This window comes from Castor canadensis, chromosome 4 (genome assembly GCF_047511655.1).
Source record: "Castor canadensis chromosome 4, mCasCan1.hap1v2, whole genome shotgun sequence".
Lineage (NCBI taxonomy): Eukaryota > Metazoa > Chordata > Mammalia > Rodentia > Castoridae > Castor > Castor canadensis.
This window is the reverse complement of record NC_133389.1, coordinates 113,474,837-113,497,596: the sequence shown is the minus strand read 5'-3', so window position 1 is coordinate 113,497,596 and position 22,760 is coordinate 113,474,837. Positions and strand designations below refer to the sequence as shown.

The following is a 22,760-nucleotide window of genomic DNA, read 5'->3' as shown; positions in this document are numbered from 1 at the left end:
ATTGAGTATCCAGGCATATATCATGCTCCCAAACAGGAAAGCAGGACATAGTAAACATTCCAAGACAGTGAAACCTGCAACCTACTACTTCTTTACCAAAGAGATGGGTTTATTTAACACAGAAAGTGCTGCAAAATCAGACTTATCTAGTTATCAATAGGAAAAGCTCAAGAATGAAGACCCTCCCCCACCAAAAGGAATACTCATCTGGGCTTTGTAATTAGGTGGAGACACCAAGATGAAAGGCAAATGGTATGTTCATTTCTTATTTTTATAAAGAGGCAGATTTGAGAAGTAATTTCCTTAAGAATGCTGTCTGGGTTACACATCTGGATTATAAATCATGTTAGACTCTGAAGTCTACTTAATAAAAAAGAAGTTGAAAATAAACAAATGATTAGTTGGCAGTATGTGACTTTCTGAAACTCTCCTAGGGAGAAAGTTTTATTACCATTATTAGTGAACTGTTTTTAATCCTTCACATCAAAGCACAGATATTAACCCTAGGGTTCTGAAACCAAAATAACCCACAAGTGAAATACTGTAAGAAACTGCTATATGTTCACATTAGTCTGTTTGTCAAGTTTTAGCCAATTCACAGGTGATTTCCATGAATAAAGAAAGATATGGAAAAGGAAAGAGAGTCAAATAACCTAGGTTCAAGTTCAACTCCACTATCACAAATAATACTGGGCAAACTGATCTAACTTCCTGAGCCTTGGTTTACTCAAATGAGGAATGAGGGATAAAATATGTAACGAAGTCATTTATAAATGCTGTTTCACTATTATAATATCGAGACTGTTCTAGTATTACAATATAGAATCCACCAATCCTACATTTCTCAAATTCTTGGAGAGTCATGAAGAACGTTAGGGTTGCAAGGTAATTCCATTTTAGTGATGATAAAGGTGAAAAAACCAAGGCTTAACACCGAGGTATGGCAAAAATTTTTGTAAACTATGGAAGGAAGCATAGTTTCACTACCACTGAAATATGCACTTAAGAGACAGTTCAGATCAATGCTATTCTAGGGACTAACACAAATCCCCTTGTACATATGTGTACACATACATGCATATGTGTGAGTGTAAGCATTTATATAACCACTCTGCTTTATTTTGCTTCTGTAAATTTATTCCTGTAACTTACAAGTTAAACCAAACTTTTCGTCAGAAAAACAAAAATAAAGCCATTTCTCTAGCTATGAAACGCTCAACCCTACTCTCAATTTAATGGAAATAAAATCTTTACAATTGGGAGAAATTTCTACTGGAAACATTGACATAACATTAACCTACAGCTATGCTGGCAGTCCTCATTATAATATGGATTACAGCTTTACTAGCCCAGGGACATTACTTTTAATGTTCTCTAGGAGATAAAGAATTAATCAGCAACTCAGAAGAGAAGTTGCCTAAAAATGGACAATTTAATCAAAGCAATTCCATTGTCTCTAAAAAACAGTGCCCTCAATCATACAGTACCAAAACCCCACTATGGCATCAAATAAATTGTGTGTGGTTAAAGAGACAAAATGTTCTTTTGGCTGTTATGGGAAGCAGAAAAAGGCTGACTATGAATCAGTTATGTTTTAGCTCCATGAAGAACATGAATTACGATAATTTAGACATTCTGGTGGTTAAACCAAGAAAGCAAGAAAACCAATGCTTCCAAGTTCCAGCAAAAGTTAAGTCTGTGGCACCAGAACTGCAAAACAGGTCATGAAAAATGACCTTAAATTTATTTCTGGACTTTCCTGCCTCCACTAAAATTGATGACACTTATTTCCCATCCTTTCTTGTCAAATCACAACAGTTCAGAAGCCTGAACGGCACTGACTTGGCAGGTAACAGCAACAACCATTAGAGGAAGTCCTGAAGGATGTCAGATACCATACATCCTTTATCCCCGCACACATTTCATTGTAAAACCACCAGGATATATTCATGATGCTTTTTGACTAACACCCAGCAAGCATTGTGGCTGACACAAACTTTGCAGAAACTGGTATAGTGTAGGGAAGGTCCCGGTAAGATCTTTAAGTAGCTTAGATGAGTAAAACATTCAGAGTACTACCACAATGAACACATCTCAGCCGCTCATAAATTCTTTCATTCCCAGCAATCAAGAAGCAGCTGTTAAAATCCAGGAATCTTCCTAGTTGCAGCTCTGAAATACCTTCCTGCTGGCTGGCCAGAAAAGCTTCACAACTGCTTTCTTCTTCTTCCCCTCCCCCATTCCAGGAGTGCCAGCCTGGCAGGAATCAAGATGACCCAGGAAGGAAAAAAAAAAAAAAAAAAAGGGTAGCGGATCTACTGTAAAGATGCAGCCTCTCTTCATTTCCACCACACAGAAATACCAGCCCTCTGTGCCAACAAACCAGTTCTCTCCCTTCTTCTTCCAGTCTCTCTCTCCCAAACACATACTAACTTCTATAGTCTGTGTCTGGCATTTAAAGAGTTCGCGACCTCAGAAATCCTGAGCCCTTTCATCAAAGGTTCTGAACCACGAACTTCTTTCCGCCCCAGTCTCAGGTCCATCGCATAATAACATTCAGTGTGTCTTTACTTTGGAACCCACAGGACGACACTACTCCTAGGGTCAAGTTCAAGATGAAGGTGCCCTCCTCACCTCCGGGAGTTGGCTGCAGAAGCAAACAGCGCTACCGAGACGAGTCCCATCACGCCCCCCACCGGGATCTGGGGCAGCCCAGTCGCCGAGCTCGGCGTCCTCCGCTCCTCGGGCTGGGGCGCCGCATTTCTACCTGCCCACCGCCGCATTTCCTCCCCGAGCCTTACACAACAATAAGTTTTGAGAACGCCAGTCCAGAGACCTTTCTGTCTACAGACACGCCACACAATGCCTAGGGCTTCCTTCCCCGACAGCCGTTCCGGAAAAGCCGCCGCGCCAAAGCCGGGAGTCACTTACACCCCCAGCGCTGCGCCCAGCACCCCAAGGTCCTCCAGAAACAATGTGCGTCCTCCTAAGTCCCCCAGAGTGGCCACTCTACACGCAAGAATAAGGGCACTCACAATCTGGGCACAATCCTGGTCATTCTCGGCTTCTCCCCACGAAAAGAAAAATCCTCCAATGTCTAATCCTAGCTCGCCTCCCCCCCAATAAAGAAAAGAGCGTGCATATGCTAATCGCAGCGCTCTAGGAGGCAAAGCAATAGACTTCCAGCCCAGAGCCGAGTGAGACGATTTCCCCGGCTCAAGTTCGCTATGCAACTTCACGACCCGCGCACCGGGACACTCGGGACCCCGCGGTGCCAGGCGTGCACCGCCCCCGCCTCCCCCCTCCTCAGGTACCAGGCGCAGCTCAGGCCCTGCCAAGCCCGGGGGCTCGGGCGAAGGCGGGAAAGGGGACGAGCAGACGCACGGGAGGGGGTGGTCCCGAAACTCAAGCGTGTCTGCGTGTCCCAGGTCCCCCCTACTCTAGCTCCGTCGTGGTCGGCTGGGTCCGACACGAAGGAAACGGCGCTGGGAAGGCGCCGACTCCTCAGAGACGCCGAGCCCAAGGCCCGGGGCGCCCAACATGTCTGTGCCTATCTCCGGAAAGCTCCCGGGTGTGCCCGCCGGAGGAGGGGGCGCTCCAGAAACTTTCCCACACATCTTTCCACGCTCCCCATCACCCTCGCCTGCTCTCCGGGACCCTGTCCTCCACTCTGCACGTCGGCAGCTGGCCCTCCCCGGGAAGCACGGAGGCCTGCGGCGGCGGCGACCAGTCAGCGGAGTTACCTGCCGGGAAAGTTTCCAGCGCCTTGGCGCAGTTTCCCCACCCCCAGGGCCGGGCCTCGGGGCGCGGCCGGCTCGGCGCTCCGCGGCTGCCTCTGCTCGGCTCGGCTCCCGCAGCTGCCACCGCGAGCGCTGCGCTCCGGCCCGTCCCCCTGCCTTGCTCGGCCCACACCCGGGCCTCATTGGCAGCGCGAATCCCCGCCCTTGCGCGTGTTCCCGAAGGCACCTTCCTCTCGCGCGCCCGCCGGGCCGCGCCTCCCGCGCCCCTCCCCGTCCGCCCGCCCGGAGCTGCCGCGGCTCCTGGGAACCGCTGGGGCGCGGCGCGCGAACTTTCCGCGGGGCGCGGGCGCGGTGCCTGCCTGCCTGCCCTTCTTCTCCATGCGGGGTGTCTGCGGGCGCCCCCCTACTGTCCCTGGACCGGGCGGGTTCCCCTGAGGCTGTGCCTGGACCCTTCCGGGACCAGAGGAGATGCGTGATAGGCTTTTTTTCTTTTGCAGCCTCTTTACAATCAGTAGTAACCCGGCCTTCCCTCTCCATTGCTTTTTGTAAGCAGCCGAGGAGGACATATGGGAGCAATTAGCCAAGCTGAAGTTTCCGTGGATGCCTTAGGGTGGCTCGTGTGGCTTTGTTGGATTTTCTTTCCCTCACTTAAGTGTACACACAAACACACTCACTTTCTCAGGCCAAAATGAGCTAAAGGAGATGGAAAGTATAAGAATGTATCTCGCCAGCTGCATCTTTTTCTTTCTGGAACGAGAAATAGGGACATTCAGGGACCAGTGATTACCCAGGCGTCCCACAGTGCCCGGGGTCTGCAGCCTCCTCCAACTTCTCCCGGCTGGCCACTGCTGTCTGGGCTACGTCCACGGAGGGTCAGGGTCCTGCTTCGTTGACGGAAGGAGGGACGCACGGAGGGGGAGAACAAAGATGCTATTATGATGTCGGCTGGTGGCAGTAAATTAAACTCCCTAGTTCCCAAAATGTTTTGTTATTCCTCAGCAGAGCAAAAGCCAGAGAGTATGGCCTAGGGATCCGGGAATCCCGGGTTCTTCACTGAAAATAGGCAGCCAATTCAGCCCTCTCCACCCCTCCAGCCCGTTGGGCCAGCTTTCCAAACGGAAGGATCAATTAGAACCGTCAGCGGGAATTGTGCATGGGTTGTCCCATCGGTGTGGCTGGAGCAGAGATTACAGAAGTTGCAATAAATGGATTTATTGGCAACCCCTAACCTTGCTGTGGCAAACCCGTCTTTAAAGACAACTGTGTTTTAAACAAGTTTCCCTATAAAAACTTCAACTTCACGCAGAGCTTCCCAATTTAAAGACCAGCAGGAATGGTGTCCATATTTAAAGTTCTTGTAAAAGGAGGCAGGAAGCAAAATATGGCATAGTCTCTCTATAATAAATAAAAGATGCCTGAAATGTGCTGGATTTTTTATCCACAGTTTCAAAGGCCTGATTATCACTATGTTGATATTTGAGTACTAAAAGTACCAGTAGCCTTGAAGTATTCCTGAAACAAAGCGCAATATGAATATTCAAAATAAAATACAAACTTAGAAAACTACTTACTTCTTTCTCCACTCTGAAATGCCTCATTGCTGTAAAAATGTAAAGCTTTATTAACGTTTCTTGAAATGTGTACAAATTGCCAACCCTTCAACAACAGATGACAAAGACAGCAGCCATAATAATAAAGTAACAAGCCAAACAAAAGACAAAAAACTCCTCCACAATCTACTTTGAAATATTAATATGTAAAAGGAAATAAACTGGTACCGTTTCCTGCTTCAGGCTTCTTTATAATGGGTAAAATGTATAATGGATGAAATTTGTAATTTGTAGCAAGTTCTTCTGTATTTGGCTCTCAGCTATATTTCCAAACTTTAATGAAATTGCTTAGTTAAATTGGGCTTTGAAAGCAATAAAAAATTTCCCCCTTTACTCTCAAATCTCTCTAAGTAGCAAGTAGGAAATCACATAAAGTAAATATGCTAATTTCTGGCATCCTCTTTATTTTTGGTTGAAAAAGTTTTGTTTTTAAAGCTTCAGAAGTCATGGTCACTAAAGAAGTAACTTTATCACTGCCTCGTTTAGGAGTGCTTTATATGTTAAACAGGTCTACAGCTAGCAATTTGAAATTTGTACACAGAAGGGCCCTGTCTCCTCTTCTTCCTGTAGTGTTTATGTGATCCAAACTACATATGTTATTAAGCACAATCTGATCTCTTGCTTTAAACAGCTACCATTGCCTATAGTATGTTGGACTAAGAACATCAAAGCTGTCTTAAGCTGTGGGTGAAAATGATACATTTTAGAAAAGTCAAGGCCAAAAATACAAAGTAAAAAAAAACCAAAAAATCATGGGTGCAGAAAAAGGGGGTTTCCACAAAGATCAGCTTTTTAAGAAAATGATTTGGACATTTTCTGAGCATCTTACTGTGTAAAGTATTAACTGAGATAGGGTCAAAAATGAGTTTTAATGTTTTTTTAAACATCTCTTTTTTAAAAAACCATGATTTTGGTTAATTCTTAAGTGATATTTTTATTTTTAGGGGAAGGGAAGAACAAGAATCACCTCTTGCTTTTCTTCGGGTATCTCTGCTCATCTGTGCAGTTTAAAAAGCTCATTTATTGCATATGTTGATATTAGCTGGAAAAAATAAGAGGGAAACAGAGCTCACATGATTATTGCATGCTGTACACATTCCCCCACCATACATACAATATACTGGATTCCATTTTTAAATTTTCTGTCAGTTTGCCAGCAATGTAGCTGTTCTCAGCAGAGTGAATTATAAACTGGTCATTTTACTGTACAATTTACTGCTCAGGGCAATAGGCTGAGGAAGGCATGAGAAAAGAATGTGCCTTGTGTTAGTATACTGTTTCCCTTGCTGAATTCCTAAGTACTTCTATTTTAAATCAAGCCTAAGTTAGACTCACAACCAGTATTTATCATAGCATGTGTAGTACAGAATCCATATTAGAAAATGAAATGTTAAATCAGTGTGGTAACTAAATACAAAACCCAAGACAAGATGAAAATAATAAGGCAAGGTAGGAAATTCAAACTCAAAATAATTCAGCAAACACTTTTCTCCTTCTTTAGAGTGTCTTTTAATGTTTACAGAATTCATTCACCTTTGGTCCATTCATTCTTCCTCTCCCTTTCAAGAGGAAGAAAAGAATTTTTAAAGATATAGAGGATAATAAAATAAATTGAGTGTGGTTAGAAATCAGGTGGGAAAAGCAATAAAATTATATACCCTTACACAGTCCCTGCATGTGTAGCGAACCATGGTCAGTCACACAGATACCAACACCCAATCTGAGGCAGGCTAATGGCAGACATTCATTCAGGGTTATAGAAAGCCATTACTGTGCACAGTTAGCCAGGATGTTAAGTTGAAAGCGTCCTGGGATGTATAAACCGCTCCATGTGTCTAGCACATGGCCTGCCAATATAGCAATAATTCATCCATCCTGGGCTAGACAGTGAATTATTTAAACTGATAAGGAATCTGCTGAGGGAAGGAAGCAGGGAGACGGATTCAGAGGTTCGCATTTCCTTATTAGAACATGGGAACAGCTAAAGTCTTGGGAGAATCTGGTTTAAGGTGGCATGCTATCTAATGTTTTCTTTGGTGGTACTGGAGGCTAAAGTTGCGCTTACTAGACAGGCACTGTACCACTTGAGCCACTCCACCAGCCCTCTTGCACTGGTTATTTTTGAGATAGGGTCTTGCTTTATGCCCAGGTGGGCCTGGACCATGATCCTACTGTGCATGCTCCCTCAAATAGCTAGGATGACAGGCCCGCCCTGCCATTGGTTGAGATGGGGGGAGGGTCCTTGAGAACTTTTGCCCTGGATGACTTGGAACCACAATCATCCCAATCTTTGCCTTCAAAGTAGCTAAGATTGCAGGTTTGAACCACTGTGCCCTGCCCTTTTTGGACTCAAACTTGAGCTCCTCCTGCCTCAGCATCTTCAGGGCTGGGATTACCAGCCAACTAATATTTTAAATATAGATTTGGTGAAATATTACAGTGGTGAAATGGTCTATAGGGGGAAACTGGAATTTTCCTTTTTCAGGAAAGGTAAGGTAATATAATCAGATAGTAATCCCACTGAAAAATGTTGAGTCTGGTTATGATACTTTAAAAAGAAATAGGCTACTAACTTTAAGTCTAAAAGACACACTTTAATATTCTGTTCCTTGGAAGTCCCTTTTCTCAGCAATCTTTGCAACTGGAGTTATAATATCTAGGCTCCAGTTCTGGCTTTTTCACTATTTGTGATTACTGGCAATTCATTGAGTCTTTGGGGGCTTGGAGTCATAATCTATAACATAAGGAGGATAGCACAGATACCTTCCTCACAGGTGTGTTAGAAGATCAAATGAGATAAGGTGAAAAGCACTTAATCAATTAGAAAATTCAAAGTTAATTTTTACTTAAGAGACACACTGTTTTGCCTTCCCAATTGCCTGGGACTACTTTGGTTGAAGTAATCCTTTAAAGGTTTGATCAGAGCAGTCCATAATGCCCACATTTGTACTCTTACAAAGAGTGACTTCAAGATGATTAAGTGGTAGTCAATAACTCCAATTAAACTCTTGTCTGGGGGTAAATTGACAATTCTTATCTCAAATAATAACAGTCAGGAGCCATTTTGCAGAGATATATTTTTCTCCTATGCTGGCATACCTGACTTCATGCAAATTAACATATGGAACTTCTTAATTACATAATATATTAAAGTAAACAAAATGTATTCCTTTAAAATTCTTGCTAAAATTCTTTGCAAGTGCCACTACAATCTTATTTATGTTATTAATTCGTGATGATTCTTTTAATTCTGTGAAACAGCATGACTAAACACTAGCGAGATTATTGACTTGAACCCATACAAATACTTTTGTAAGATCAAGTGCTAATCAAAACTGCTTTGCAGCTGCATATTTATTTGAAGAAATGAAAATTAGAGATTAGTGCCTACCAAAAGATTTGGTTTAAAGGAAGCTAGGGATGGAGGGAACATAGATATGGAAAGCTTACCCAAAATGGAAACTTTAAAGATGAGTTTGGTGTATCTGCCTTTAATCACACAACCCAATCTAGAAATACTACTAGTATTATTGATGATGAAGACAGTCAATTTGGTAGATCTGGAGAATTTTGTCTTTTAAAGAGAAACGTGTAATAGGTTGCAGTAACTTCCAAGCTAAAAATTATGCAAGGCACATTTAGAAAAAAAATTTAAAGTTAGTCTTGGAATTTTAATACAAAAATCAGAAGTTCTTTCTAACAGTCTATAAAAGATCTGAGCATTTTAGAATAGGAGAAGAAACTGTTGAAATACAAAATTTTGCTCCTCTATATCTTCTTTGTGTGTGTCATGTCTGTTTTAGTGGCTTTAGCAGGAGTCACATTTGCTGAAGAGAAAATAGGGCACTATGCAATAATCAGGAGAAATTAAACTACTAGCTTCATTAGAGAAGTCACCCCTTACCTACAGCATTTGCTCCAAAAAATAGCTACTTAGTAAAGATTGATTTGACTACTTAGTAGGCTGGAGCTAACACCTTGTTACCGTTCAGTGATTTTCAAGCTCTCCCTAAACCTCCTTTTGCTTGCACAGCTAATCTATTGCTTCTCACTCTTCAAGGTTTTCAGTGGCTCTGAAAAGACCACCTGAAGGGAAAGAGATTACTGATACAATTACATAAAAACAGGTTGAAACAAGATGTCAGGAACCCAAAATAAGACAGCAAACACTGAGGGTTAAAATTAGATGGTACCCACTTTGCCTTTTCATCTTCTTTCTAATTTGCCTCCCTCCCCACTTCACCCCCCAGGACTCCACCCGGATATTAGAGGCTTAAATCTTGTTGGGAAAAAGAATCAGTATAGCAATCAAAGGGAGGTCTAATCTGAAAAGCTATATTTAACTTATCATTCAAAATCAGCTGACATGCAGAGAAATTAGATCACTTACATTGCTGGTGGAATATAAAATGATACCACCTCTCTAGAAAATGGTTTTGAAGTTTCTTTAAAAACAAAAAAACTAATCATGCATGATCCAGCAATTGCACTTCTGGACATTTATCCCAAAGAAATGGACTGTGTTCACAGGAAAATGTATGCACAAAAATGTTCATAACAGCTTTATTCATAATAGTTAACAACTAGAAAAAAGTCAACGTACCTCAATGTACACCTAGCCAAGTATTACAATTCTTGAACAAAAGCTCAAATTTTCATGTCTGGATGAAAATGACTAATGATGGCTTGATATTACCAGTTAAGGGTACAACTAGCGAAAACAGCTCAAAGAGACTTAACCAATAACAGAAAGCTATTGGCTCATGAAGGTGGCAAGGCCATGGGTAGAGCAAGCTTAAAAATTGGATGACCCAATGACTCAGCAAGGTCCTCAGGATCCATTTTCTTTTCATTCTCTGCTTAGCCATGTACAATGTTAGCTCCAACTTTCATCTTAAAACCAGCTCACCTCTGAGTGCAATGTGGCCGGCCACTGAGTTATATGCCTCCTATTTACACCCAGCAGGAGAATACCACATTTGTGTCCCAACATTCTAATCAAGAATCCTGAAATTCCTCTTGAGTGGACCACAAGAGATCAATTTGTCCACTTTAAACTAGTAACAGTGGAGTGTGGGTGTGAGTGTGTGTAGCATGCTGACTGGCCTAAGTCAGGCCTAACCTATTCCTGATGTTAGCAGAGGAGGTGGTTGGTTCCCCCTGAGGCATGTGGGCTCCACAAGGAAAAGGAAAGTTCCCAAATAATATTTGGTTAGGTAGAGGCAACCAACAAATACCTACCACAGCTGAAAAATATGGGTTATATAAAAATTCTTCAGATTATGAACAATATGGGGGAGACAATTAAGTGGGTCTTTGGTGATTCAGGTTTTTTTAACCATAAATTAAAAACAAAAGGTGGGTAATCACTGATAAAATAGAAAATAAAAGGAAGGGAAGAGATCAAGATAATAGGTAGATTTAAAATGTAAAAAAAAATGGAAGGAAAAAGAAGACATAGGCAAAAATAAATTAACTGTAAGAGTCTTGGCTCAACGAGAAGTTAACAGTTTTGTTTTTTCCCCTGAACATGAATGGCGCAGAGGCCTAATTGTAAGGCTTATTAGACATCAGCAAAATAGAACAGAGAAGAAAAGAACAACTTATGATAAACCCTATCTTCAAAAGGTAGGAACAAATACTAAATAAAAGATGGGCACTAGTAAAGAAGCATCTGAGACCCAATTATCTAGTGGCAATATTTGTGTGATCTTTTCCCTTTTTAATATAGAAGTACAGTCACTGATGATCTTTTGTCCAAGTGCCTCCTGTGCTCGTGGAGTGAACTCAGGGCTTTGCGCACACTTGGTAAACACTTGACCACTGAGCTACATCCCCAACCCTGTGTATTGCATCCTACAAAAGGGATAAAGAAAAAAGCATAGTTTTTAACAAAACTGAAATTACATAATATTTGTGTTTGTTCTTTGTACCACAAATTGGATGGGTTCAAACAACAGAAAATTAATGTTTTCCCACAGTTCTGGAAGCCCCAAGTCTAAAATCTAGCAGTAGGCAGGGATGTGCTCTTTGCTTCTCTAAAGTTCTAGGGGAAGAAGCCTTCCTTGATCCTTCCAGCTTCTGATGACTTGGGGCTTGTCTTGATTTGTGCCTCCATCTTCACAAGGCCTTGCTTCCCTGTGTCTGTATTTTCTTCACTCCCTCAGGGACTCATACTTGCTAGGCAGGCACTCTACCACTTGAACCACAACCCCAGCCCCATCTCAAATCTCTCTTTCTCATTCTCTCTGTCTCGCTCATTCTCATTCAATGCAGGAATTTGACTTAGGGTCTCACATTTGCTAGGCAGGTGCTCTATGCCCTGATCCACACCTCCAGGCCTGTTTTAGTTATTTTTCAGATAGGGTTGCCCAGGCCAGCCTTGAACCTTGATCCTCTCAATCACTGCCTCCTGAGTAGCTGGGATTATAGGCATGTACCACTACTCTCAGCCTCTGCTTTTCTCTCATAAGTGCATTTGTCACTGGATTTTGTGCCCCTACCTGAGGATTGTTGAATCCTCAAATTCTAAACTTAATTATATCTGCAAAGACTCCTTTTTCAAATAAGGTAACACTTGCAAGTTATAGGTATTTGGAGATTGACATATCTTTTGGGCATATCAACCCACTACAAAATTTGTTAAAATGGAAAAACAAGCTAACATAATTGAATGTATATCCTAAGACTAGATTTAAATTTATGTATCAATTATATTTACTAATGAAATGCTTATATATTTTTTAATCCATTCCCACTAGCAATTTTTAAAAAGCAAAATAAGACTTTAAATTGCTATAGAGCTAATAGTAACCCAATAAAATTCCTATTAAGGGCAGAGGTATAGCTCAGTGGTAAAGTGCATGCTTAGCACACACAAGGCCCTGGGTTTCATCCCTGGCACTACACATATACACATACAAAAATCTCTATCTGTGTCTGTATCTAGAATTTTAAGATCCAGCCTATCACCCAGAACCTAGACAGGAAAAATAGAAACAAAGTTAGGTATTTCAAAAAAAGGCATTTGATATAGAAAATTATATTGTTGGGAGAGCTGAAGAGTCAAGAAGGGAAAGATAGATAACCCTGAGACAAGAAGCAGCTGGTAGAACAAAAACGGAGGTAGCCTGGCACCTGTGGCTCATGCCTATAATCCTAGCTATTTAGGAGCCTGAGGTTAGGAGGATGGCAGTCCAAGGACATCCCAGGCTAAAAGATCATGGGACCCACACACACACACTTTCAACCGGTAGCTGGGCACAGTAGCATGCACCTGTCCTCCTATCAACAGCAGGAAACATAAAATAGGATGATGGAGATCCAGGCCATCCTGGACCCGGGGAAAAAAGCAAAACTCTATCTTAAAAATAACCAGAGCAAAAAGGGCTGAAGGCATGGCTCAAGCAGTAGAGCACCTACCCAGCAAGCACAAAAAAGGAGGTATCTACAATAGCACAGGATTGCACTCATCTCTGTGACACTGAGAGTGTCTAATAAGATGCTGGGAATACCAAGGAGAAAGCATCCAGAAATGAAGTCACTTGTGGAGATACTGCCAGAAGCAAAGAAAGAGAAGTGTGACTTCCCGCCTCCTTCCACTCTCTAATTTTCTGCTGGCACCTTCACTTGGCAGTACCTCACAGGGAGCCAGACAGAAACAAAGCCTGGGAAATGTAGTTTATAGGCTCTTAGCCCCAGCATTACAAAGCAGAGGATAGCAGGGTTGGTGTGGACCAAGGGACAACAGGTAAGTAACTGGCACAACTAGGGACATAGAAAAACAAGTGCACTTCCACATTGCTGATGACACCATAAGTCAGAACAGAGTGAGAGGTAAGGAACTCTATGTGCATTGACTAAATCATGCTGCTTAAGAGTACATAATCCTAAGAAATAACCTAAAAGCAGAAAAGAGAGAATTTGTGCAAAAATGTTGAAAATGGCACCATTCATAATAGCAAACCCATGAAAACAGTACATATGCCCAATAACTGGGAGAAGATTATGCAAACCACAGCCAGGTCAATGTAATAGAAAACTCTATAGCTTAAAGAAAGTCCAAAACATATGTTTCCAATAAGTATAAAAATGTCCATATGAAATAAGGTTAAGTGAAAAAAGTAGAACCCAGAATTGTATGTCTACTACACCAATTACACCTGTGTAAAAATATATGAGTATATAGTAACAAAGATCAGGGGAGACTTGGAGTGAGGTCACTGGTTTGGAGGGTAATGTTACTTAGGCTTCTTTTCTTCTGTAAAGTCACTTAAGTTCTTAATTAAAAGAGAAAAGTAAATGAGTCTTTAATTTTATTTTAGATTCCAAAACAACTGAAAATTATGTGTTTCATATTAAGCTTCTTTGAAGAAAAAAACCAACTCATTCATACACACACAATACAACCTGGCTAACCATTCCCACACAGCACTTTTTACAGCTCTGGCATTAATCACTGTCATGGCCTGAGGCCAGTGTCCGATTGGTCTAGAGATTTTATTTTACAACCTGAGAACACTGGCTGGCTCCCAGTGCCTCTGCTCTCCTGCCCTGAGCCAAGTCTTTCTTCTTGTTGCTATACTTCATGTGTTTTACTACAGGCCCAGGAGCTGTTAAAGCGAACTAAAACAATGAATAAAGATAACAGAGTTGAGTACAAACTCCCCTGCCCCCAGCATTTCAATTTAAGTTTCTCTACATATTTATTGCTTCAAAATGATTTGTCCCTTTCCTTGAGCATACAGTGCACTATACATATCTGAAATACACTCAAAGTCCAGAGGGCAGAAAGGACTTACCTCAGATCCAGCCCTCCCCCAACTCAAGTTACTTCCCAGAAACTTTGATGTGCCAGCCTTTCTGGACTTCTGAACTCTGCCTGACTAGCAAGCTAATCCAGATGCATGTCACAGCTGCCTGAGGAAGACTGGAGTGTGTGGTTACAGCAGGAGAGGAATGACAGCCTAACTGCCTCCTGTGGTGATCTGCTGGCAGACTGCCCACGGGACCTTGGCCCATGCCTTGGGCTGGCTCTCGGTGAAGTGGATTAGGCAGTCAAAGGATTTAAAGAACCAGTCTCCAAACTTGACCAACTAGCCATGCCTTTTGTGATTATTTGAGAATCATCTTTCAAAAGGGACCTAACTCTCAATTCCAGTTTCACCACCTATCACTTGTGTGACCCTAGTCCTCTGTGCCTCAGTTTTCTAATGCATAAAGTGGGGGAAACAATGGTACATACTTCACGGTTTTGTTGCAAAAATGTTAGAATAATGCATGTACAGTTCACTGAAGGATATTGCTAGCTGTCTACCCAAGATGCATTCTACCCGTCTTTTTTATTAGAACAAATATGATTTTGTTTGCAATGGCAGTGTGCTCAGCTTAAAAAAAATACTCCCCTCCACGGGCTCCCTTTTGGCTATCATGACTTGATGACTGTACAGGAAGAAGCTTTCAGAAACAAAACAGATTCTGAGGGAAAAAAGGAAGAGCCCCAGCCAGCACATGTTTTGCTACTTGCCCTTCCCTTCTTGTTCCATCTAGAATGGGAATACTTAGAAGGAATGCAGCCATCTTGCCACTAAGGGGACCAAAGGTACATGGTAAGAATGGTAGAGCAGGAAGTTGGGAGGAACCTGAACCTCTGATGGTTCTCATTCAGCTTTGCCAGGAGTGGACGACCCACCTCCAGACTTCTTATGTGAGAAAAATGAACTCCAATTACTAAGCCACTGTGGTTGTGTTTCTCTTATATCAGCTGAATGCACTCTTGATCTATGCGCTCAGCATACCCCCTGCCAATAGTAATATCCAAATAAAGATTATCTCTTATCATAAAGACTCACAATGGTAAGTCATCTCCCATTGCATTGAACATGAGAGACATTCACAGCTATTGCTATGAAACTTAGTTATGGTAAATATTGCAGAAAAGTTACCAATTATGAGCTAGGGCTGGTAAACATTCTTATTATTCTGAGACATTGGTGGAAATGACATTTGTTGAAATGCAACTGCACATTCTATAGTAGTCTCTTAGTGCTGCTAAGCTACATTCAACCCTCTCTGAGGAGATGATTTTACTGATAAATCTGTTAAACTAATGAGGGGAAGGGAATAGGATATTTAAATATTTTAACTAACATGGTTTTTTTTTTCCAAAATTAAATTTGATTTGAGGGAAAGGAATGTTCAGTGATACATTCTTAATTTGTATCTATGAATGTAATAAATTAGTTTCTTTGGTTCTCAGGAATATTTTAATGCTTTCCAAGTAAGACTTGTGGTGGGGGTGGGGAGAGTAGAATGGCCTCACTTTACCATAGAGTAGATCTAAAATACATAAAAGCATTAGGAGGCTTCTCAAGATTTTCCCAACCAAAAGTCCTCTGCCCTCATGTCTCAGCTTTCCCAGGCTTTGGGAAACATGGATCCATCCCCATGACCAGAAAAGCTATTTCCAGAGTCAGTCTGGAAATGTGACTTCACCATATGACCAGTGTGAAATTAGAAAACCTATCAGACCTCTCCCCAAACTACTATTTAAAATATGTTCCTTCCACTCGATTTTTATATTTGGTTTTTCAAGTAGAGGAAAGCAACAGGAAGGTGTTACTATGCTGTAGGAAAAACAATAACAAAATCTCAGAGGTGAAAGTAAAATTTGTTTCTTGTGCATTCCACTCATCCCTAATGGGTCAGCGGGGATGTGCTCCTCATTACAGTGATTGCACACAACTGAGAGAGTAGCCACCTTCTTGAATGTTGCCAGTCACCATGTCAAAAGGAAAAGAGGCTCTTGGCTCTGGCAGTTTCACACAAGTGTTGCTTTTGCTCACTTCTTGTTAGCTAGAACTAGTCCCATTGTGCCAAGCAACAAAAAGCAGGTGACAAAGTGCAATCCTCTTATGTACCTGGAAGGTGGCATCAGAAAGAATTGGCAAGTCACACTATCGACTGTCACAGAAAAGGCATTTGCAGGGCCTATCATGGGCCAACTATATGTGTTTTTATGTGTATTATCTCATTCTCATGACAAAATTTGATATTGTTTAACTTCAGTTTTCAGATGCGAAATCTAAGGCTTGGGCAGGTCAAGAAATCTGAAAAGATTCCCATCTAATATGTAGATTTGATTTAAGCTTCATTGGATTCCAAAATCTGTATCTTTTCCGTGACCTCCTGGACTCTTACTGTAACATGTTTTGCTGCTCACAACCTTGCAATCATGGGGGGATGGGTGGGGTAGGAGATAGGGAAGGGAGAAAAGCATTTAGTATAAGAAATGTTTCTCTCCGCAAAGCCAAAGGGGCCGTACTTCCTTGGCCTCTTCAGTATAATGAAGTGACCAACTGAACTAACCTAGCCAAGGATCCAAAACTGATCACAAGACCAGAAATAACAATGACTGACACAGACCGTGGAGAGGGAGATACTAGGGGTGCCAAGTGGGTCAGATAGAGAGTACCGTGAAATTGAGAGATAGCATTATTCTATTTCTGTTCCTCAAAACCCTTCAAGTGATCACTTTGGAACATCTCCTGTTACCCAGGATGATATCCAATTGCTTTAAAGCGCTCTCTTGGCTATTACATAATTCTCACCTTTAATCCTTAAAGAGTATTTGCAGTTTTGAAAAGTTAATTAAAAGAATTCTATATGTTTTTTATTTTTATTTATTTATTTATTTTAACTCCTCACAAATTTGCATGTCACCCATGCTCAGGGGGCATGTTAATCTTCTCTGTATCGTTCCAATTTTAGTATATGTGCTGCCGAAGCAAGCACAGAATTCTGTGTGTTTTCTATTACTGCTCTAAATATACTAACTCTGATGGGGATTCACATTTTGAAGTGAAGTATGCTCTCAAGCACACCAGAGAGCCAGATTTCATCTAGAAGTCTCAGGCAGATCAGGGCTGTGAACATTGACCTGCTTCTATGAGGATGTAATTTTCTGTAAGGGAAAGGAAGATCATTTAGGCTTTTAAAATGGGTTTTATTTTGTGAATTATCTCTCTTACATAGTTAACAATAAGACCTTAAGTATTCAACTAAAGTTGAAGGTGTTAATATAACTAGATTTTTATTTCTCTAAATATATTCTAAAACAAATTAGATGCCTGAAGGAATAGAATATAATTCCACATTTAATGAAAACTATCCTAAAAATTTTTGTGATATAATGTTACAAGAAGGTGGTCTGTAAACTTCTTCAACACTATTGGTTCTAGTACTTACTTTTTCAACATGCCAACATAGGATGTAGTTGGATGGATCAATGTTCCATCTAACTTCTATTTTAGCAGTGTTTGTATGTGAGTTACAGATTATGGATGATTTCCCCCTCTGCTTTTCAATTTTTCTGTTTTCTTTTACAATATTTTTATAATAAAATAAAATTTTTTTGGTGCTGAGGGTTGAACCAAGGGCTTCAGAACTATACCTCCAGCTTCTGTGATAAAACATTTTTTAAACCTGAAAAGAGACTTTACACCCTGAGTTCAAGTAGTTCAGATTGTATACTTTAATATTCCTATAATTTTTTAAATGAAAATTGTTGTGAAGATAGACTAGCAAAGATTCAAATAGCACTCTTAAAATAATCAGTTGGGTTTGGGAGTCCAAACTCAATTTTAAGAGGAATGTCCTGGAATTGAGGGTCAACCCCCTTCTTTTAATAGCTAAAATTTAAGTCACCTGAATAAATAGAGACAAGAGAAGGAAGGGGCAATCTGAACTCTTCAACCTCTCATATTTAAAAGAAGAAACAGAAGAGGTAATTCCAATTGACCCTTTGTGTTTTTATGGTTTTGCATCTCTGGGAAGGTTAAGATGACAGCCCATTCTAAACACACGTCCATTTACATTAGCAGTCTTTTCTATGGGTGACTTAAGTGCATATTTGAAACATTCCAACAGAGAAACAAAAAAGACATCAAAGGGCCAAATAAATCCCACAAGCATGGGAATTTCAGAGCCAGCTTATTTGGACTTTATCTCACCCTATTTGCCTACTATAATCCAAATGAGACCCTAAAACAGTCTGTACCCAAAAGCCCTGCTTGCCATAGGCCAAACAGGGCGGACATGGATTGTCTTCTGGGAAGGCTATAGTGGAAACTTTGTGTTAGCCAAAGGGTATAGGGGAGGCTATTGAGGAACATTGTTTCACTAACACATTTTAAGTGTGTCAAATAGGTGTCAGGTTCCGGTTGGTCTGAGCACCAAATTAAGCTTGGATGCTAAAGATGAACAAGAACAGGTTGTATGCAGTTTTTATGCTTCTTGGGTGGCTAGCTGGAATAATCATGACTGGAATGGCCCTGAGCACTCCAACTTAGGTTGATGATGTAATTCAAGCAGAACAATTACTTGAACGTTTCAGACAGTTGGTCTTGAACTAGATTCCTTTGAACCTAACTTTCTCTTTTTAGTGATTTTTCCCCTTCTTCTCTTATACTCCTTCTTCCTTTTATGTTATTATTACATATGGAAAATTGCAGATGTTTAGTTTATAAAACAGGCAAGATTAATATTCACTTTAAACAAAATCTGGTCCATGGATAAAATCCATATAACAGCACATTCAATACTCAAAGTAGTCTGGGGCTTTTAACTTTAGCAAGAGCTAAAGAATGCTTTTTAATGGAGAGGGAGAAATGATGGGAATATTTGCTACAGGATGCAGACTCAGACTCCTGGTACCATTAGCTCAACAGGAATTAAATGTAACTATGAACAGGGGAAGTCATTAAGCCAGTGGTATTTTTCTAGAAAGTCCTTACTATACAACCTGGCTAGATTGATTTGTTGGGTTTGCCCAAGGAATATCAAGATAAAATAATTGGGTAAAAGAGAAGAAATGATGTAAACAGAAGACAAATACTGAAGCTTTAATGGGTGCAACCAGGAGGAAGGCTGTGGAGGTAAGGAGAAAGAAGCAGATGTCAAATACTTCCTTAACTTCTTCTATTGGCTTCTTAACTAGTGGCATTGCTATTTATCAATGCCACAAGTTGAAGTACTGGTTCTCTAAAGAAAAAAATCAGAAAGGGGCTCTTTGTTCTTTGTTAAAACGAACATAAACATTTGTGCAACAGAGAGAAATGCCCTTTGATGGTTTTTCTCCTCTGTAAGTCAGGGATGTTTGAGTAATATTCAGTCAGAAAAACATAATAATGATCGATGACTGTCAGTATCTTATGTTTTATATCACCAGAAACATATTTTTGGCCTGTTTTTTCTCTTCAGCCTTAGAAAGGCCTGTTTATATTTGCAGTCAGAGCTACTAGTGATAGAGTTAGGTTTTTTCTTTCTTTCTCTCTCTCTCTCTTACTTTCTTTCTCTCTCTCTCTCTCCTTTTTTTTCTTAGGTAGGATATTGGTATACAGCTGAGACTGGCCTTGAACTCATGATCCTCCTACTTCCACCTCCCCAGTACTAGAATTATAGATATGTACCACCATGCTTAGCCAAAGCATTTGTAATGTAATTTTTGAGATATGTTATTATTCTTTCTGGGTACAGCAAATTATCAGCTAGTACTTTTTCTTAAAGTTTGCCTTCCCCCTTTTGGCTTTAATTTTTTTATTTAAAAATTACAAATGCTGGGTTAGGAGTATGTGCAACTCAATGTTAGAATACTTCCCAGCATGCCTGAAGTCCTAAAGTTAATCCCTAGCCCCAAAACCAATCAAACAAACAAACAAATAAATAAATTACAGATTCTAATAATAAAAATTCAGACAATGGAGAGAAATATAAAAACTTAAAAGTAAAACACTTTCCACTACCTGTCTCCTGTTTATACTCATTTTAGTTATCCCTTACTACATGAAAAAGTTACCTCCAAACTTTAACAGCTTAACAACAATGCACACTTATTGTTGCACATAGTTTATGTGGGTCAGGGATCTGGAGTGGCTTAGATGGGTGGTTCTTGGTGCAGGATCTCTCACAGGTAAGTCATGGTGCCAGCCCCTGCTGGTCTAGTCACCTGAAGGCTTGACTGGGGCTGGATGCTGCACTGCCAAGGCAACTCATCACCTGCTTGGCAAGTGAGTGGTAGTGTTGGCAGGAGGCCTTGTGTCTCCACCACATGGGCCTCCCCATGGCACTGCTTGGGTGTCTTCATAACATGGAAGTTAGCGTCCCCAGATGAAGTGTTCCAAAAGACAGAGTAAGACCACTATCTTCTATGACCTGATCTCAGGATCACACACACAATCTTAGACCAGACCATGCTCAGGGGAAGGGAAACTGGGTTCCACTGTTCAGAGAGAGGAGTCCTGAAGTACATGTGAACATATTTTAAAACCACTGTAGGCCTCCAGTGATGTTGAGTGATAAAGTACATACTTAGCATTCTTGAGGTTGCAATCCTCAGTGCCAAAACACTCCTGAGGAATGGAGGCATAGCTCAGTGACTGAGTGCTCACTGAGCATGTGCTGGGAATTGGGTTCATTTCCCAGCACCTCAAACAAACAAAAACAAAACTAAAAAAACCAAAAACACCGTGATGCTCCTATTTTCTTTTTTATAAAGGATTTACTAGTATATAACTTTCTGGACCATTTTCTATGTACATACAAATAGTGATGCACATATGTATGAAATATATATTTTATATATATATATATGTTTTAGAAAACTCTTAGAAAATGAGCAAGAAAAATCCAGTGTCATTCTTCTATTCTTTTGTGTGCCACCTGTTTTTTTTGTTTGTTTGTTGGTTTTGTATTTTTCTTACTCGAAACCTTTAGGCACTTCTCTTTTCCCCTGATGTTCTGGGATTATGTAAAAACATGTCATGGCTTTTTGTCTGTTTCATTGGTTGCACTGCGTACTTCTCAGTGGGCCCTCACCCCCTCAAGATTCATATCAAGTACTTGTGGAAAATTTTCTTCCATTGTTTCTTTAATAGTTTCTTCCATCCTATTTTCCCCTCTTCCTTTTATTCTCCTTTCTTTTAAATCTCTTTATCCTGTTAATCAGACTATAGCTTTCTTTCTTTTTTGTTTTTTAAGTCCCACTTTTGGCGGTACTGGAGTTTGAACTCAGGACCTCACACTTGCTAGGCAGGTGCTCTACCACTTGAGCCACTCCACCAGCCCCAGACTGTAGCTTTCTGGGTTGATTCTCTTTCTTATTTTCTCTCTGCTACTTTTCTATCAGTACTTTGGGATAAAAGGGCTTTCCTCTTGTAATCAGAATCAAATATAATATTCATTTACTGCTAGGTTCAGTCTTCCTTGACCACTGTCCTTACGTTAACAAAGTAACAAAGTACAATGAAAAGGACTGAATCGTAGGGCTGGACTAAGACCACTAAACACCTGAAATGCTGCTGCCTTGCTATATGGGAACTCATCTCCTGTAATCTCTGATTGCAGTGCTCCTGCCAAAGTCTTTTATTGGTATGCTATAGATACAAGTGTTTTATTCACAGTTTCCTTACTCCTACTCCTACTGTCTGCTTGTTGATGATCTTATTTGTGCATGACTCTCTTGTCTCTAGTGTCTTTTAGCTTTTCCTGTCAGTAACAACATTCCCCCATAGTCTCCACAAAATACTGTTCTTCCTGGTCAGAGGTCTTGCTCTCTGCTACCTCTCTTTCTTCCTTATAACTTGGCTGTCCTTGAGTCAGGTTACCACCTCTGCAGGATCAACCAGGGGTAATCCAGAAGATACCAAGGCAAACCCTATCTGAGGAACCATTCAAGGCTGCCTCCCTGCCAGTGACTGTGGGGATGGCAAGCATTCAGACGTGTGACCAGCTCTCTACAGTGACTTTAGAAAGTACTCTCAGCCTTAGGAATTTCAATAGCCTCTTAGAAAAGTGGCAATAAGTAGATCTTTCCTATCTCTTTTATAGGATTATTGTGAGAATGAAACAAAATATTGCAAATTATGAAACAGTGCACAATGCATGTTAAATGACTAATGAAGTTCCTGGTATAGAATAGATAGTCCATCAACAGTTGTGTAACAGGATCCAGCTAAATGCCCAACACCGAAATGGGCGATGAAGGACACTGCTGAGAACAAAACCACCAACCATCATCTGTGCATTGTCCAGGGTGCTGCCAGCCACTGGGGTTGCCAGCAGGGTGCTGAGAGTGCCTGTCAGAAGAGCCAGCAAGCCTACCATGTACATGCCATGAAGACTTGGTAGTAGGAAGTGGGGACCTTTTGGAGGGGTGCTGCAGGGTTCTTGAGCAGAGGCTGTTTCCTTCCTCCTCAATCGTGAAAGAAGAGTGAAGGTAGTCCTCTTCCTGAGGCACCAGGAGGGAAGTTCCCATACTGAGTACTGTGTGTGTGTGTGTGTGTGCCTGCACATGCATAAACACATCACTCCTGCTTTACTGAGTCAGAAACATGCGACAGGCTGTAGTGTGAAG

General features: G+C 41.0%; 1 protein-coding gene and 1 non-coding gene across 19 annotated transcripts in view; both read right to left on the bottom strand.

The window, feature by feature from the left end:
* The window catches only part of Tanc1 (tetratricopeptide repeat, ankyrin repeat and coiled-coil containing 1), a 259,962-nt gene extending 256,081 nt beyond the window's left edge, over positions 1-3,881 (bottom strand). For 17 of the 18 annotated variants that reach the window (XM_074070867.1, XM_074070878.1, XM_074070870.1 and 14 more), the window contains exon 1: positions 3,744-3,881. The gene's annotated coding sequence lies outside the window, so the exon portion shown is untranslated. Of the gene's footprint in view, positions 1-2,634; positions 3,721-3,743 lie in introns of those variants that run through there. The other variant, XM_074070864.1, reaches the window with a different exon arrangement.
* A 13,155-nt stretch (positions 3,882-17,036) lies between these two features.
* On the bottom strand, positions 17,037-17,143 carry LOC141422819 (U6 spliceosomal RNA). The gene has a single exon (XR_012447541.1). It is a non-coding gene; the product is annotated as a U6 spliceosomal RNA (small nuclear RNA).
* Between the last annotated feature and the right edge of the window lie 5,617 nt (positions 17,144-22,760).